Source organism: Lithobates pipiens, unplaced genomic scaffold (assembly GCF_037356315.1).
Source record: "Lithobates pipiens isolate NorthernLeopardFrog02 unplaced genomic scaffold, aLitPip1_a1.2 Scaffold_1, whole genome shotgun sequence".
Classification (NCBI taxonomy): Eukaryota; Metazoa; Chordata; class Amphibia; order Anura; family Ranidae; genus Lithobates; species Lithobates pipiens.
Genome location: NW_027507685.1, coordinates 242,047,066 through 242,062,457, shown reverse-complemented (window position 1 = coordinate 242,062,457; position 15,392 = coordinate 242,047,066). Strand labels below are relative to the sequence as shown.

Sequence of the window (15,392 nt, the reverse complement as noted above, 5' to 3'; positions counted from 1 at the left end):
GTTGCGCTGAGCCTTGTCAAGCTTTTCGCGCTTTTAGGCCCACATGGTCAACTCGGCCAGCTGTTAAGAGACTAGGATAACCCACTGCTAACCAGCTGTAGCTAGAAGTGCCTCCTTCACCCCATTTTGGAGACCTTGGTTCTGACGGAAGAAAGCCGTATTTGCCCACTCCAAAGTGCATCAACGCCATCTTGGGTATTTGCCATTGACTTCGTCTCGCTAGCCTGGGAAGAACAGGGCACACTTCTCCCTGGTGGTCTAGTGGCTAGGGTTCGGCGCTCTCACCGCCGCAGCCCGGGTTCGATTCCCGGTCAGGGAATTCTTCTTTGCCCTGGTAGCAGCTGGACACTATCGTCTGGGCTTCTGCTTCGTTAAGGGCCAAAAAATGCTCCGCCATCCATCGGCCTGGTTTTCTCAGTTCCGCTGAGCCTTGTCAAGCTTTTCGCGCTTTTAGGCCCACATGGCCAACTCGGCCAGCTGTTAAGAGACTAGGATAACCCACTGCTAACCAGCTGTAGCTAGAAGTGCCTCCTTCACCCCATTTTGGAGACCTTGGTTCTGACGGAAGAAAGCCGTATTTGCCCACTCCAAAGTGCATCAACGCCATCTTGGGTATTTGCCATTGACTTCGTCTCGCTAGCCTGGGAAAAACGGGGCACACCTCTCCCTGGTGGTCTAGTGGCTAGGATTCGGCGCTCTCACCGCCGCGGCCCGGGTTCGATTCCCGGTCAGGGAATTCTTCTTTGCCCTGGTAGCAGCTGGACACTATCGTCTGGGCTTCTGCTTCGTTAAGGGCCAAAAAATGCTCCGCCATCCATCGGCCTGGTTTTCTCAGTTGCGCTGAGCCTTGTCAAGCTTTTCGCGCTTTTAGGCCCACATGGTCAACTCGGCCAGCTGTTAAGAGACTAGGATAACCCACTGCTAACCAGCTGTAGCTAGAAGTGCCTCCTTCACCCCATTTTGGAGACCTTGGTTCTGACGGAAGAAAGCCGTATTTGCCCACTCCAAAGTGCATCAACGCCATCTTGGGTATTTGCCATTGACTTCGTCTCGCTAGCCTGGGAAGAACGGGGCACACCTCTCCCTGGTGGTCTAGTGGCTAGGATTCGGCGCTCTCACCGCCGCGGCCCGGGTTCGATTCCCGGTCAGGGAATTCTTCTTTGCCCTGGTAGCAGCTGGACACTATCGTCTGGGCTTCTGCTTCGTTAAGGGCCAAAAAATGCTCCGCCATCCATCGGCCTGGTTTTCTCAGTTGCGCTGAGCCTTGTCAAGCTTTTCGCGCTTTTAGGCCCACATGGTCAACTCGGCCAGCTGTTAAGAGACTAGGATAACCCACTGCTAACCAGCTGTAGCTAGAAGTGCCTCCTTCACCCCATTTTGGAGACCTTGGTTCTGACGGAAGAAAGCCGTATTTGCCCACTCCAAAGTGCATCAACGCCATCTTGGGTATTTGCCATTGACTTCGTCTCGCTAGCCTGGGAAGAACAGGGCACACCTCTCCCTGGTGGTCTAGTGGCTAGGATTCGGCGCTCTCACCGCCGCAGCCCGGGTTCGATTCCCGGTCAGGGAATTCTTCTTTGCCCTGGTAGCAGCTGGACACTATCGTCTGGGCTTCTGCTTCGTTAAGGGCCAAAAAATGCTCCGCCATCCATCGGCCTGGTTTTCTCAGTTCCGCTGAGCCTTGTCAAGCTTTTCGCGCTTTTAGGCCCACATGGCCAACTCGGCCAGCTGTTAAGAGACTAGGATAACCCACTGCTAACCAGCTGTAGCTAGAAGTGCCTCCTTCACCCCATTTTGGAGACCTTGGTTCTGACGGAAGAAAGCCGTATTTGCCCACTCCAAAGTGCATCAACGCCATCTTGGGTATTTGCCATTGACTTCGTCTCGCTAGCCTGGGAAAAACGGGGCACACCTCTCCCTGGTGGTCTAGTGGCTAGGATTCGGCGCTCTCACCGCCGCGGCCCGGGTTCGATTCCCGGTCAGGGAATTCTTCTTTGCCCTGGTAGCAGCTGGACACTATCGTCTGGGCTTCTGCTTCGTTAAGGGCCAAAAAATGCTCCGCCATCCATCGGCCTGGTTTTCTCAGTTGCGCTGAGCCTTGTCAAGCTTTTCGCGCTTTTAGGCCCACATGGTCAACTCGGCCAGCTGTTAAGAGACTAGGATAACCCACTGCTAACCAGCTGTAGCTAGAAGTGCCTCCTTCACCCCATTTTGGAGACCTTGGTTCTGACGGAAGAAAGCCGTATTTGCCCACTCCAAAGTGCATCAACGCCATCTTGGGTATTTGCCATTGACTTCGTCTCGCTAGCCTGGGAAGAACGGGGCACACCTCTCCCTGGTGGTCTAGTGGCTAGGATTCGGCGCTCTCACCGCCGCGGCCCGGGTTCGATTCCCGGTCAGGGAATTCTTCTTTGCCCTGGTAGCAGCTGGACACTATCGTCTGGGCTTCTGCTTCGTTAAGGGCCAAAAAATGCTCCGCCATCCATCGGCCTGGTTTTCTCAGTTGCGCTGAGCCTTGTCAAGCTTTTCGCGCTTTTAGGCCCACATGGTCAACTCGGCCAGCTGTTAAGAGACTAGGATAACCCACTGCTAACCAGCTGTAGCTAGAAGTGCCTCCTTCACCCCATTTTGGAGACCTTGGTTCTGACGGAAGAAAGCCGTATTTGCCCACTCCAAAGTGCATCAACGCCATCTTGGGTATTTGCCATTGACTTCGTCTCGCTAGCCTGGGAAGAACAGGGCACACCTCTCCCTGGTGGTCTAGTGGCTAGGATTCGGCGCTCTCACCGCCGCAGCCCGGGTTCGATTCCCGGTCAGGGAATTCTTCTTTGCCCTGGTAGCAGCTGGACACTATCGTCTGGGCTTCTGCTTCGTTAAGGGCCAAAAAATGCTCCGCCATCCATCGGCCTGGTTTTCTCAGTTCCGCTGAGCCTTGTCAAGCTTTTCGCGCTTTTAGGCCCACATGGCCAACTCGGCCAGCTGTTAAGAGACTAGGATAACCCACTGCTAACCAGCTGTAGCTAGAAGTGCCTCCTTCACCCCATTTTGGAGACCTTGGTTCTGACGGAAGAAAGCCGTATTTGCCCACTCCAAAGTGCATCAACGCCATCTTGGGTATTTGCCATTGACTTCGTCTCGCTAGCCTGGGAAAAACGGGGCACACCTCTCCCTGGTGGTCTAGTGGCTAGGATTCGGCGCTCTCACCGCCGCGGCCCGGGTTCGATTCCCGGTCAGGGAATTCTTCTTTGCCCTGGTAGCAGCTGGACACTATCGTCTGGGCTTCTGCTTCGTTAAGGGCCAAAAAATGCTCCGCCATCCATCGGCCTGGTTTTCTCAGTTGCGCTGAGCCTTGTCAAGCTTTTCGCGCTTTTAGGCCCACATGGTCAACTCGGCCAGCTGTTAAGAGACTAGGATAACCCACTGCTAACCAGCTGTAGCTAGAAGTGCCTCCTTCACCCCATTTTGGAGACCTTGGTTCTGACGGAAGAAAGCCGTATTTGCCCACTCCAAAGTGCATCAACGCCATCTTGGGTATTTGCCATTGACTTCGTCTCGCTAGCCTGGGAAGAACGGGGCACACCTCTCCCTGGTGGTCTAGTGGCTAGGATTCGGCGCTCTCACCGCCGCGGCCCGGGTTCGATTCCCGGTCAGGGAATTCTTCTTTGCCCTGGTAGCAGCTGGACACTATCGTCTGGGCTTCTGCTTCGTTAAGGGCCAAAAAATGCTCCGCCATCCATCGGCCTGGTTTTCTCAGTTGCGCTGAGCCTTGTCAAGCTTTTCGCGCTTTTAGGCCCACATGGTCAACTCGGCCAGCTGTTAAGAGACTAGGATAACCCACTGCTAACCAGCTGTAGCTAGAAGTGCCTCCTTCACCCCATTTTGGAGACCTTGGTTCTGACGGAAGAAAGCCGTATTTGCCCACTCCAAAGTGCATCAACGCCATCTTGGGTATTTGCCATTGACTTCGTCTCGCTAGCCTGGGAAGAACAGGGCACACCTCTCCCTGGTGGTCTAGTGGCTAGGATTCGGCGCTCTCACCGCCGCGGCCCGGGTTCGATTCCCGGTCAGGGAATTCTTCTTTGCCCTGGTAGCAGCTGGACACTATCGTCTGGGCTTCTGCTTCGTTAAGGGCCAAAAAATGCTCCGCCATCCATCGGCCTGGTTTTCTCAGTTCCGCTGAGCCTTGTCAAGCTTTTCGCGCTTTTAGTCCCACATGGCCAACTCGGCCAGCTGTTAAGAGACTAGGATAACCCACTGCTAACCAGCTGTAGCTAGAAGTGCCTCCTTCACCCCATTTTGGAGACCTTGGTTCTGACGGAAGAAAGCCGTATTTGCCCACTCCAAAGTGCATCAACGCCATCTTGGGTATTTGCCATTGACTTCGTCTCGCTAGCCTGGGAAAAACGGGGCACACCTCTCCCTGGTGGTCTAGTGGCTAGGATTCGGCGCTCTCACCGCCGCGGCCCGGGTTCGATTCCCGGTCAGGGAATTCTTCTTTGCCCTGGTAGCAGCTGGACACTATCGTCTGGGCTTCTGCTTCGTTAAGGGCCAAAAAATGCTCCGCCATCCATCGGCCTGGTTTTCTCAGTTGCGCTGAGCCTTGTCAAGCTTTTCGCGCTTTTAGGCCCACATGGTCAACTCGGCCAGCTGTTAAGAGACTAGGATAACCCACTGCTAACCAGCTGTAGCTAGAAGTGCCTCCTTCACCCCATTTTGGAGACCTTGGTTCTGACGGAAGAAAGCCGTATTTGCCCACTCCAAAGTGCATCAACGCCATCTTGGGTATTTGCCATTGACTTCGTCTCGCTAGCCTGGGAAGAACGGGGCACACCTCTCCCTGGTGGTCTAGTGGCTAGGATTCGGCGCTCTCACCGCCGCGGCCCGGGTTCGATTCCCGGTCAGGGAATTCTTCTTTGCCCTGGTAGCAGCTGGACACTATCGTCTGGGCTTCTGCTTCGTTAAGGGCCAAAAAATGCTCCGCCATCCATCGGCCTGGTTTTCTCAGTTGCGCTGAGCCTTGTCAAGCTTTTCGCGCTTTTAGGCCCACATGGTCAACTCGGCCAGCTGTTAAGAGACTAGGATAACCCACTGCTAACCAGCTGTAGCTAGAAGTGCCTCCTTCACCCCATTTTGGAGACCTTGGTTCTGACGGAAGAAAGCCGTATTTGCCCACTCCAAAGTGCATCAACGCCATCTTGGGTATTTGCCATTGACTTCGTCTCGCTAGCCTGGGAAGAACAGGGCACACCTCTCCCTGGTGGTCTAGTGGCTAGGATTCGGCGCTCTCACCGCCGCAGCCCGGGTTCGATTCCCGGTCAGGGAATTCTTCTTTGCCCTGGTAGCAGCTGGACACTATCGTCTGGGCTTCTGCTTCGTTAAGGGCCAAAAAATGCTCCGCCATCCATCGGCCTGGTTTTCTCAGTTGCGCTGAGCCTTGTCAAGCTTTTCGCGCTTTTAGGCCCACATGGTCAACTCGGCCAGCTGTTAAGAGACTAGGATAACCCACTGCTAACCAGCTGTAGCTAGAAGTGCCTCCTTCACCCCATTTTGGAGACCTTGGTTCTGACGGAAGAAAGCCGTATTTGCCCACTCCAAAGTGCATCAACGCCATCTTGGGTATTTGCCATTGACTTCGTCTCGCTAGCCTGGGAAGAACGGGGCACACCTCTCCCTGGTGGTCTAGTGGCTAGGATTCGGCGCTCTCACCGCCGCGGCCCGGGTTCGATTCCCGGTCAGGGAATTCTTCTTTGCCCTGGTAGCAGCTGGACACTATCGTCTGGGCTTCTGCTTCGTTAAGGGCCAAAAAATGCTCCGCCATCCATCGGCCTGGTTTTCTCAGTTGCGCTGAGCCTTGTCAAGCTTTTCGCGCTTTTAGGCCCACATGGTCAACTCGGCCAGCTGTTAAGAGACTAGGATAACCCACTGCTAACCAGCTGTAGCTAGAAGTGCCTCCTTCACCCCATTTTGGAGACCTTGGTTCTGACGGAAGAAAGCCGTATTTGCCCACTCCAAAGTGCATCAACGCCATCTTGGGTATTTGCCATTGACTTCGTCTCGCTAGCCTGGGAAGAACAGGGCACACCTCTCCCTGGTGGTCTAGTGGCTAGGATTCGGCGCTCTCACCGCCGCAGCCCGGGTTCGATTCCCGGTCAGGGAATTCTTCTTTGCCCTGGTAGCAGCTGGACACTATCGTCTGGGCTTCTGCTTCGTTAAGGGCCAAAAAATGCTCCGCCATCCATCGGCCTGGTTTTCTCAGTTGCGCTGAGCCTTGTCAAGCTTTTCGCGCTTTTAGGCCCACATGGCCAACTCGGCCAGCTGTTAAGAGACTAGGATAACCCACTGCTAACCAGCTGTAGCTAGAAGTGCCTCCTTCACCCCATTTTGGAGACCTTGGTTCTGACGGAAGAAAGCCGTATTTGCCCACTCCAAAGTGCATCAACGCCATCTTGGGTATTTGCCATTGACTTCGTCTCGCTAGCCTGGGAAAAACGGGGCACACCTCTCCCTGGTGGTCTAGTGGCTAGGATTCGGCGCTCTCACCGCCGCGGCCCGGGTTCGATTCCCGGTCAGGGAATTCTTCTTTGCCCTGGTAGCAGCTGGACACTATCGTCTGGGCTTCTGCTTCGTTAAGGGCCAAAAAATGCTCCGCCATCCATCGGCCTGGTTTTCTCAGTTGCGCTGAGCCTTGTCAAGCTTTTCGCGCTTTTAGGCCCACATGGTCAACTCGGCCAGCTGTTAAGAGACTAGGATAACCCACTGCTAACCAGCTGTAGCTAGAAGTGCCTCCTTCACCCCATTTTGGAGACCTTGGTTCTGACGGAAGAAAGCCGTATTTGCCCACTCCAAAGTGCATCAACGCCATCTTGGGTATTTGCCATTGACTTCGTCTCGCTAGCCTGGGAAGAACAGGGCACACCTCTCCCTGGTGGTCTAGTGGCTAGGATTCGGCGCTCTCACCGCCGCAGCCCGGGTTCGATTCCCGGTCAGGGAATTCTTCTTTGCCCTGGTAGCAGCTGGACACTATCGTCTGGGCTTCTGCTTCGTTAAGGGCCAAAAAATGCTCCGCCATCCATCGGCCTGGTTTTCTCAGTTCCGCTGAGCCTTGTCAAGCTTTTCGCGCTTTTAGGCCCACATGGCCAACTCGGCCAGCTGTTAAGAGACTAGGATAACCCACTGCTAACCAGCTGTAGCTAGAAGTGCCTCCTTCACCCCATTTTGGAGACCTTGGTTCTGACGGAAGAAAGCCGTATTTGCCCACTCCAAAGTGCATCAACGCCATCTTGGGTATTTGCCATTGACTTCGTCTCGCTAGCCTGGGAAAAACGGGGCACACCTCTCCCTGGTGGTCTAGTGGCTAGGATTCGGCGCTCTCACCGCCGCGGCCCGGGTTCGATTCCCGGTCAGGGAATTCTTCTTTGCCCTGGTAGCAGCTGGACACTATCGTCTGGGCTTCTGCTTCGTTAAGGGCCAAAAAATGCTCCGCCATCCATCGGCCTGGTTTTCTCAGTTGCGCTGAGCCTTGTCAAGCTTTTCGCGCTTTTAGGCCCACATGGTCAACTCGGCCAGCTGTTAAGAGACTAGGATAACCCACTGCTAACCAGCTGTAGCTAGAAGTGCCTCCTTCACCCCATTTTGGAGACCTTGGTTCTGACGGAAGAAAGCCGTATTTGCCCACTCCAAAGTGCATCAACGCCATCTTGGGTATTTGCCATTGACTTCGTCTCGCTAGCCTGGGAAGAACGGGGCACACCTCTCCCTGGTGGTCTAGTGGCTAGGATTCGGCGCTCTCACCGCCGCGGCCCGGGTTCGATTCCCGGTCAGGGAATTCTTCTTTGCCCTGGTAGCAGCTGGACACTATCGTCTGGGCTTCTGCTTCGTTAAGGGCCAAAAAATGCTCCGCCATCCATCGGCCTGGTTTTCTCAGTTGCGCTGAGCCTTGTCAAGCTTTTCGCGCTTTTAGGCCCACATGGTCAACTCGGCCAGCTGTTAAGAGACTAGGATAACCCACTGCTAACCAGCTGTAGCTAGAAGTGCCTCCTTCACCCCATTTTGGAGACCTTGGTTCTGACGGAAGAAAGCCGTATTTGCCCACTCCAAAGTGCATCAACGCCATCTTGGGTATTTGCCATTGACTTCGTCTCGCTAGCCTGGGAAGAACAGGGCACACCACTCCCTGGTGGTCTAGTGGCTAGGATTCGGCGCTCTCACCGCCGCAGCCCGGGTTCGATTCCCGGTCAGGGAATTCTTCTTTGCCCTGGTAGCAGCTGGACACTATCGTCTGGGCTTCTGCTTCGTTAAGGGCCAAAAAATGCTCCGCCATCCATCGGCCTGGTTTTCTCAGTTCCGCTGAGCCTTGTCAAGCTTTTCGCGCTTTTAGGCCCACATGGCCAACTCGGCCAGCTGTTAAGAGACTAGGATAACCCACTGCTAACCAGCTGTAGCTAGAAGTGCCTCCTTCACCCCATTTTGGAGACCTTGGTTCTGACGGAAGAAAGCCGTATTTGCCCACTCCAAAGTGCATCAACGCCATCTTGGGTATTTGCCATTGACTTCGTCTCGCTAGCCTGGGAAAAACGGGGCACACCTCTCCCTGGTGGTCTAGTGGCTAGGATTCGGCGCTCTCACCGCCGCGGCCCGGGTTCGATTCCCGGTCAGGGAATTCTTCTTTGCCCTGGTAGCAGCTGGACACTATCGTCTGGGCTTCTGCTTCGTTAAGGGCCAAAAAATGCTCCGCCATCCATCGGCCTGGTTTTCTCAGTTGCGCTGAGCCTTGTCAAGCTTTTCGCGCTTTTAGGCCCACATGGTCAACTCGGCCAGCTGTTAAGAGACTAGGATAACCCACTGCTAACCAGCTGTAGCTAGAAGTGCCTCCTTCACCCCATTTTGGAGACCTTGGTTCTGACGGAAGAAAGCCGTATTTGCCCACTCCAAAGTGCATCAACGCCATCTTGGGTATTTGCCATTGACTTCGTCTCGCTAGCCTGGGAAGAATGGGGCACACCTCTCCCTGGTGGTCTAGTGGCTAGGATTCGGCGCTCTCACCGCCGCGGCCCGGGTTCGATTCCCGGTCAGGGAATTCTTCTTTGCCCTGGTAGCAGCTGGACACTATCGTCTGGGCTTCTGCTTCGTTAAGGGCCAAAAAATGCTCCGCCATCCATCGGCCTGGTTTTCTCAGTTGCGCTGAGCCTTGTCAAGCTTTTCGCGCTTTTAGGCCCACATGGTCAACTCGGCCAGCTGTTAAGAGACTAGGATAACCCACTGCTAACCAGCTGTAGCTAGAAGTGCCTCCTTCACCCCATTTTGGAGACCTTGGTTCTGACGGAAGAAAGCCGTATTTGCCCACTCCAAAGTGCATCAACGCCATCTTGGGTATTTGCCATTGACTTCGTCTCGCTAGCCTGGGAAGAACAGGGCACACCTCTCCCTGGTGGTCTAGTGGCTAGGATTCGGCGCTCTCACCGCCGCAGCCCGGGTTCGATTCCCGGTCAGGGAATTCTTCTTTGCCCTGGTAGCAGCTGGACACTATCGTCTGGGCTTCTGCTTCGTTAAGGGCCAAAAAATGCTCCGCCATCCATCGGCCTGGTTTTCTCAGTTCCGCTGAGCCTTGTCAAGCTTTTCGCGCTTTTAGGCCCACATGGCCAACTCGGCCAGCTGTTAAGAGACTAGGATAACCCACTGCTAACCAGCTGTAGCTAGAAGTGCCTCCTTCACCCCATTTTGGAGACCTTGGTTCTGACGGAAGAAAGCCGTATTTGCCCACTCCAAAGTGCATCAACGCCATCTTGGGTATTTGCCATTGACTTCGTCTCGCTAGCCTGGGAAAAACGGGGCACACCTCTCCCTGGTGGTCTAGTGGCTAGGATTCGGCGCTCTCACCGCCGCGGCCCGGGTTCGATTCCCGGTCAGGGAATTCTTCTTTGCCCTGGTAGCAGCTGGACACTATCGTCTGGGCTTCTGCTTCGTTAAGGGCCAAAAAATGCTCCGCCATCCATCGGCCTGGTTTTCTCAGTTGCGCTGAGCCTTGTCAAGCTTTTCGCGCTTTTAGGCCCACATGGTCAACTCGGCCAGCTGTTAAGAGACTAGGATAACCCACTGCTAACCAGCTGTAGCTAGAAGTGCCTCCTTCACCCCATTTTGGAGACCTTGGTTCTGACGGAAGAAAGCCGTATTTGCCCACTCCAAAGTGCATCAACGCCATCTTGGGTATTTGCCATTGACTTCGTCTCGCTAGCCTGGGAAGAACGGGGCACACCTCTCCCTGGTGGTCTAGTGGCAAGGATTCGGCGCTCTCACTGCCGCGGCCCGGGTTCGATTCCCGGTCAGGGAATTCTTCTTTGCCCTGGTAGCAGCTGGACACTATCGTCTGGGCTTCTGCTTCGTTAAGGGCCAAAAAATGCTCCGCCATCCATCGGCCTGGTTTTCTCAGTTGCGCTGAGCCTTGTCAAGCTTTTCGCGCTTTTAGGCCCACATGGTCAACTCGGCCAGCTGTTAAGAGACTAGGATAACCCACTGCTAACCAGCTGTAGCTAGAAGTGCCTCCTTCACCCCATTTTGGAGACCTTGGTTCTGACGGAAGAAAGCCGTATTTGCCCACTCCAAAGTGCATCAACGCCATCTTGGGTATTTGCCATTGACTTCGTCTCGCTAGCCTGGGAAGAACAGGGCACACCTCTCCCTGGTGGTCTAGTGGCTAGGATTCGGCGCTCTCACCGCCGCAGCCCGGGTTCGATTCCCGGTCAGGGAATTCTTCTTTGCCCTGGTAGCAGCTGGACACTATCGTCTGGGCTTCTGCTTCGTTAAGGGCCAAAAAATGCTCCGCCATCCATCGGCCTGGTTTTCTCAGTTCCGCTGAGCCTTGTCAAGCTTTTCGCGCTTTTAGTCCCACATGGCCAACTCGGCCAGCTGTTAAGAGACTAGGATAACCCACTGCTAACCAGCTGTAGCTAGAAGTGCCTCCTTCACCCCATTTTGGAGACCTTGGTTCTGACGGAAGAAAGCCGTATTTGCCCACTCCAAAGTGCATCAACGCCATCTTGGGTATTTGCCATTGACTTCGTCTCGCTAGCCTGGGAAAAACGGGGCACACCTCTCCCTGGTGGTCTAGTGGCTAGGATTCGGCGCTCTCACCGCCGCGGCCTGGGTTCGATTCCCGGTCAGGGAATTCTTCTTTGCCCTGGTAGCAGCTGGACACTATCGTCTGGGCTTCTGCTTCGTTAAGGGCCAAAAAATGCTCCGCCATCCATCGGCCTGGTTTTCTCAGTTGCGCTGAGCCTTGTCAAGCTTTTCGCGCTTTTAGGCCCACATGGTCAACTCGGCCAGCTGTTAAGAGACTAGGATAACCCACTGCTAACCAGCTGTAGCTAGAAGTGCCTCCTTCACCCCATTTTGGAGACCTTGGTTCTGACGGAAGAAAGCCGTATTTGCCCACTCCAAAGTGCATCAACGCCATCTTGGGTATTTGCCATTGACTTCGTCTCGCTAGCCTGGGAAGAACGGGGCACACCTCTCCCTGGTGGTCTAGTGGCTAGGATTCGGCGCTCTCACCGCCGCGGCCCGGGTTCGATTCCCGGTCAGGGAATTCTTCTTTGCCCTGGTAGCAGCTGGACACTATCGTCTGGGCTTCTGCTTCGTTAAGGGCCAAAAAATGCTCCGCCATCCATCGGCCTGGTTTTCTCAGTTGCGCTGAGCCTTGTCAAGCTTTTCGCGCTTTTAGGCCCACATGGTCAACTCGGCCAGCTGTTAAGAGACTAGGATAACCCACTGCTAACCAGCTGTAGCTAGAAGTGCCTCCTTCACCCCATTTTGGAGACCTTGGTTCTGACGGAAGAAAGCCGTATTTGCCCACTCCAAAGTGCATCAACGCCATCTTGGGTATTTGCCATTGACTTCGTCTCGCTAGCCTGGGAAGAACAGGGCACACCTCTCCCTGGTGGTCTAGTGGCTAGGATTCGGCGCTCTCACCGCCGCAGCCCGGGTTCGATTCCCGGTCAGGGAATTCTTCTTTGCCCTGGTAGCAGCTGGACACTATCGTCTGGGCTTCTGCTTCGTTAAGGGCCAAAAAATGCTCCGCCATCCATCGGCCTGGTTTTCTCAGTTCCGCTGAGCCTTGTCAAGCTTTTCGCGCTTTTAGGCCCACATGGCCAACTCGGCCAGCTGTTAAGAGACTAGGATAACCCACTGCTAACCAGCTGTAGCTAGAAGTGCCTCCTTCACCCCATTTTGGAGACCTTGGTTCTGACGGAAGAAAGCCGTATTTGCCCACTCCAAAGTGCATCAACGCCATCTTGGGTATTTGCCATTGACTTCGTCTCGCTAGCCTGGGAAAAACGGGGCACACCTCTCCCTGGTGGTCTAGTGGCTAGGATTCGGCGCTCTCACCGCCGCGGCCCGGGTTCGATTCCCGGTCAGGGAATTCTTCTTTGCCCTGGTAGCAGCTGGACACTATCGTCTGGGCTTCTGCTTCGTTAAGGGCCAAAAAATGCTCCGCCATCCATCGGCCTGGTTTTCTCAGTTGCGCTGAGCCTTGTCAAGCTTTTCGCGCTTTTAGGCCCACATGGTCAACTCGGCCAGCTGTTAAGAGACTAGGATAACCCACTGCTAACCAGCTGTAGCTAGAAGTGCCTCCTTCACCCCATTTTGGAGACCTTGGTTCTGACGGAAGAAAGCCGTATTTGCCCACTCCAAAGTGCATCAACGCCATCTTGGGTATTTGCCATTGACTTCGTCTCGCTAGCCTGGGAAGAACGGGGCACACCTCTCCCTGGTGGTCTAGTGGCTAGGATTCGGCGCTCTCACCGCCGCGGCCCGGGTTCGATTCCCGGTCAGGGAATTCTTCTTTGCCCTGGTAGCAGCTGGACACTATCGTCTGGGCTTCTGCTTCGTTAAGGGCCAAAAAATGCTCCGCCATCCATCGGCCTGGTTTTCTCAGTTGCGCTGAGCCTTGTCAAGCTTTTCGCGCTTTTAGGCCCACATGGTCAACTCGGCCAGCTGTTAAGAGACTAGGATAACCCACTGCTAACCAGCTGTAGCTAGAAGTGCCTCCTTCACCCCATTTTGGAGACCTTGGTTCTGACGGAAGAAAGCCGTATTTGCCCACTCCAAAGTGCATCAACGCCATCTTGGGTATTTGCCATTGACTTCGTCTCGCTAGCCTGGGAAGAACGGGGCACACCTCTCCCTGGTGGTCTAGTGGCTAGGATTCGGCGCTCTCACCGCCGCGGCCCGGGTTCGATTCCCGGTCAGGGAATTCTTCTTTGCCCTGGTAGCAGCTGGACACTATCGTCTGGGCTTCTGCTTCGTTAAGGGCCAAAAAATGCTCCGCCATCCATCGGCCTGGTTTTCTCAGTTGCGCTGAGCCTTGTCAAGCTTTTCGCGCTTTTAGGCCCACATGGTCAACTCGGCCAGCTGTTAAGAGACTAGGATAACCCACTGCTAACCAGCTGTAGCTAGAAGTGCCTCCTTCACCCCATTTTGGAGACCTTGGTTCTGACGGAAGAAAGCCGTATTTGCCCACTCCAAAGTGCATCAACGCCATCTTGGGTATTTGCCATTGACTTCGTCTCGCTAGCCTGGGAAGAACAGGGCACACCTCTCCCTGGTGGTCTAGTGGCTAGGATTCGGCGCTCTCACCGCCGCAGCCCGGGTTCGATTCCCGGTCAGGGAATTCTTCTTTGCCCTGGTAGCAGCTGGACACTATCGTCTGGGCTTCTGCTTCGTTAAGGGCCAAAAAATGCTCCGCCATCCATCGGCCTGGTTTTCTCAGTTCCGCTGAGCCTTGTCAAGCTTTTCGCGCTTTTAGGCCCACATGGCCAACTCGGCCAGCTGTTAAGAGACTAGGATAACCCACTGCTAACCAGCTGTAGCTAGAAGTGCCTCCTTCACCCCATTTTGGAGACCTTGGTTCTGACGGAAGAAAGCCGTATTTGCCCACTCCAAAGTGCATCAACGCCATCTTGGGTATTTGCCATTGACTTCGTCTCGCTAGCCTGGGAAAAACGGGGCACACCTCTCCCTGGTGGTCTAGTGGCTAGGATTCGGCGCTCTCACCGCCGCGGCCCGGGTTCGATTCCCGGTCAGGGAATTCTTCTTTGCCCTGGTAGCAGCTGGACACTATCGTCTGGGCTTCTGCTTCGTTAAGGGCCAAAAAATGCTCCGCCATCCATCGGCCTGGTTTTCTCAGTTGCGCTGAGCCTTGTCAAGCTTTTCGCGCTTTTAGGCCCACATGGTCAACTCGGCCAGCTGTTAAGAGACTAGGATAACCCACTGCTAACCAGCTGTAGCTAGAAGTGCCTCCTTCACCCCATTTTGGAGACCTTGGTTCTGACGGAAGAAAGCCGTATTTGCCCACTCCAAAGTGCATCAACGCCATCTTGGGTATTTGCCATTGACTTCGTCTCGCTAGCCTGGGAAGAACGGGGCACACCTCTCCCTGGTGGTCTAGTGGCTAGGATTCGGCGCTCTCACCGCCGCGGCCCGGGTTCGATTCCCGGTCAGGGAATTCTTCTTTGCCCTGGTAGCAGCTGGACACTATCGTCTGGGCTTCTGCTTCGTTAAGGGCCAAAAAATGCTCCGCCATCCATCGGCCTGGTTTTCTCAGTTGCGCTGAGCCTTGTCAAGCTTTTCGCGCTTTTAGGCCCACATGGTCAACTCGGCCAGCTGTTAAGAGACTAGGATAACCCACTGCTAACCAGCTGTAGCTAGAAGTGCCTCCTTCACCCCATTTTGGAGACCTTGGTTCTGACGGAAGAAAGCCGTATTTGCCCACTCCAAAGTGCATCAACGCCATCTTGGGTATTTGCCATTGACTTCGTCTCGCTAGCCTGGGAAGAACAGGGCACACCTCTCCCTGGTGGTCTAGTGGCTAGGATTCGGCGCTCTCACCGCCGCAGCCCGGGTTCGATTCCCGGTCAGGGAATTCTTCTTTGCCCTGGTAGCAGCTGGACACTATCGTCTGGGCTTCTGCTTCGTTAAGGGCCAAAAAATGCTCCGCCATCCATCGGCCTGGTTTTCTCAGTTCCGCTGAGCCTTGTCAAGCTTTTCGCGCTTTTAGGCCCACATGGCCAACTCGGCCAGCTGTTAAGAGACTAGGATAACCCACTGCTAACCAGCTGTAGCTAGAAGTGCCTCCTTCACCCCATTTTGGAGACCTTGGTTCTGACGGAAGAAAGCCGTATTTGCCCACTCCAAAGTGCATCAACGCCATCTTGGGTATTTGCCATTGACTTCGTCTCGCTAGCCTGGGAAAAACGGGGCACACCTCTCCCTGGTGGTCTAGTGGCTAGGATTCGGCGCTCTCACCGCCGCGGCCCGGGTTCGATTCCCGGTCAGGGAATTCTTCTTTGCCCTGGTAGCAGCTGGACACTATCGTCTGGGCTTCTGCTTCGTTAAGGGCC

At 54.7% G+C, this 15,392-nt stretch overlaps 23 non-coding genes across 23 annotated transcripts; all 23 read left to right on the top strand.

Annotated features, from left to right (window-relative positions):
• The first annotated feature begins 664 nt into the window (after positions 1-664).
• Positions 665-736, top strand: TRNAE-CUC (transfer RNA glutamic acid (anticodon CUC)). The gene has a single exon. It is a non-coding gene; the product is annotated as a tRNA-Glu (tRNA).
• A 345-nt stretch (positions 737-1,081) lies between these two features.
• On the top strand, positions 1,082-1,153 carry TRNAE-CUC (transfer RNA glutamic acid (anticodon CUC)). Its single transcript has one exon. It is a non-coding gene; the product is annotated as a tRNA-Glu (tRNA).
• Positions 1,154-1,915: 762 nt separating this feature from the next.
• Positions 1,916-1,987, top strand: TRNAE-CUC (transfer RNA glutamic acid (anticodon CUC)). Its single transcript has one exon. It is a non-coding gene; the product is annotated as a tRNA-Glu (tRNA).
• Positions 1,988-2,332: 345 nt separating this feature from the next.
• On the top strand, positions 2,333-2,404 carry TRNAE-CUC (transfer RNA glutamic acid (anticodon CUC)). The gene has a single exon. It is a non-coding gene; the product is annotated as a tRNA-Glu (tRNA).
• A 762-nt stretch (positions 2,405-3,166) lies between these two features.
• Positions 3,167-3,238, top strand: TRNAE-CUC (transfer RNA glutamic acid (anticodon CUC)). The gene has a single exon. It is a non-coding gene; the product is annotated as a tRNA-Glu (tRNA).
• Positions 3,239-3,583: 345 nt separating this feature from the next.
• On the top strand, positions 3,584-3,655 carry TRNAE-CUC (transfer RNA glutamic acid (anticodon CUC)). The gene has a single exon. It is a non-coding gene; the product is annotated as a tRNA-Glu (tRNA).
• Positions 3,656-4,000: 345 nt separating this feature from the next.
• Positions 4,001-4,072, top strand: TRNAE-CUC (transfer RNA glutamic acid (anticodon CUC)). Its single transcript has one exon. It is a non-coding gene; the product is annotated as a tRNA-Glu (tRNA).
• A 345-nt stretch (positions 4,073-4,417) lies between these two features.
• TRNAE-CUC (transfer RNA glutamic acid (anticodon CUC)) lies at positions 4,418-4,489 on the top strand. The gene has a single exon. It is a non-coding gene; the product is annotated as a tRNA-Glu (tRNA).
• Positions 4,490-4,834: 345 nt separating this feature from the next.
• TRNAE-CUC (transfer RNA glutamic acid (anticodon CUC)) lies at positions 4,835-4,906 on the top strand. Its single transcript has one exon. It is a non-coding gene; the product is annotated as a tRNA-Glu (tRNA).
• A 762-nt stretch (positions 4,907-5,668) lies between these two features.
• TRNAE-CUC (transfer RNA glutamic acid (anticodon CUC)) lies at positions 5,669-5,740 on the top strand. The gene has a single exon. It is a non-coding gene; the product is annotated as a tRNA-Glu (tRNA).
• Positions 5,741-6,502: 762 nt separating this feature from the next.
• On the top strand, positions 6,503-6,574 carry TRNAE-CUC (transfer RNA glutamic acid (anticodon CUC)). Its single transcript has one exon. It is a non-coding gene; the product is annotated as a tRNA-Glu (tRNA).
• Positions 6,575-7,336: 762 nt separating this feature from the next.
• TRNAE-CUC (transfer RNA glutamic acid (anticodon CUC)) lies at positions 7,337-7,408 on the top strand. The gene has a single exon. It is a non-coding gene; the product is annotated as a tRNA-Glu (tRNA).
• Positions 7,409-7,753: 345 nt separating this feature from the next.
• Positions 7,754-7,825, top strand: TRNAE-CUC (transfer RNA glutamic acid (anticodon CUC)). Its single transcript has one exon. It is a non-coding gene; the product is annotated as a tRNA-Glu (tRNA).
• Positions 7,826-8,587: 762 nt separating this feature from the next.
• On the top strand, positions 8,588-8,659 carry TRNAE-CUC (transfer RNA glutamic acid (anticodon CUC)). Its single transcript has one exon. It is a non-coding gene; the product is annotated as a tRNA-Glu (tRNA).
• Positions 8,660-9,004: 345 nt separating this feature from the next.
• TRNAE-CUC (transfer RNA glutamic acid (anticodon CUC)) lies at positions 9,005-9,076 on the top strand. Its single transcript has one exon. It is a non-coding gene; the product is annotated as a tRNA-Glu (tRNA).
• A 762-nt stretch (positions 9,077-9,838) lies between these two features.
• On the top strand, positions 9,839-9,910 carry TRNAE-CUC (transfer RNA glutamic acid (anticodon CUC)). The gene has a single exon. It is a non-coding gene; the product is annotated as a tRNA-Glu (tRNA).
• Positions 9,911-11,506: 1,596 nt separating this feature from the next.
• TRNAE-CUC (transfer RNA glutamic acid (anticodon CUC)) lies at positions 11,507-11,578 on the top strand. Its single transcript has one exon. It is a non-coding gene; the product is annotated as a tRNA-Glu (tRNA).
• Positions 11,579-12,340: 762 nt separating this feature from the next.
• On the top strand, positions 12,341-12,412 carry TRNAE-CUC (transfer RNA glutamic acid (anticodon CUC)). The gene has a single exon. It is a non-coding gene; the product is annotated as a tRNA-Glu (tRNA).
• A 345-nt stretch (positions 12,413-12,757) lies between these two features.
• On the top strand, positions 12,758-12,829 carry TRNAE-CUC (transfer RNA glutamic acid (anticodon CUC)). The gene has a single exon. It is a non-coding gene; the product is annotated as a tRNA-Glu (tRNA).
• Positions 12,830-13,174: 345 nt separating this feature from the next.
• Positions 13,175-13,246, top strand: TRNAE-CUC (transfer RNA glutamic acid (anticodon CUC)). Its single transcript has one exon. It is a non-coding gene; the product is annotated as a tRNA-Glu (tRNA).
• A 762-nt stretch (positions 13,247-14,008) lies between these two features.
• Positions 14,009-14,080, top strand: TRNAE-CUC (transfer RNA glutamic acid (anticodon CUC)). The gene has a single exon. It is a non-coding gene; the product is annotated as a tRNA-Glu (tRNA).
• Positions 14,081-14,425: 345 nt separating this feature from the next.
• On the top strand, positions 14,426-14,497 carry TRNAE-CUC (transfer RNA glutamic acid (anticodon CUC)). The gene has a single exon. It is a non-coding gene; the product is annotated as a tRNA-Glu (tRNA).
• A 762-nt stretch (positions 14,498-15,259) lies between these two features.
• TRNAE-CUC (transfer RNA glutamic acid (anticodon CUC)) lies at positions 15,260-15,331 on the top strand. The gene has a single exon. It is a non-coding gene; the product is annotated as a tRNA-Glu (tRNA).
• The last annotated feature ends 61 nt before the right edge of the window (positions 15,332-15,392 follow it).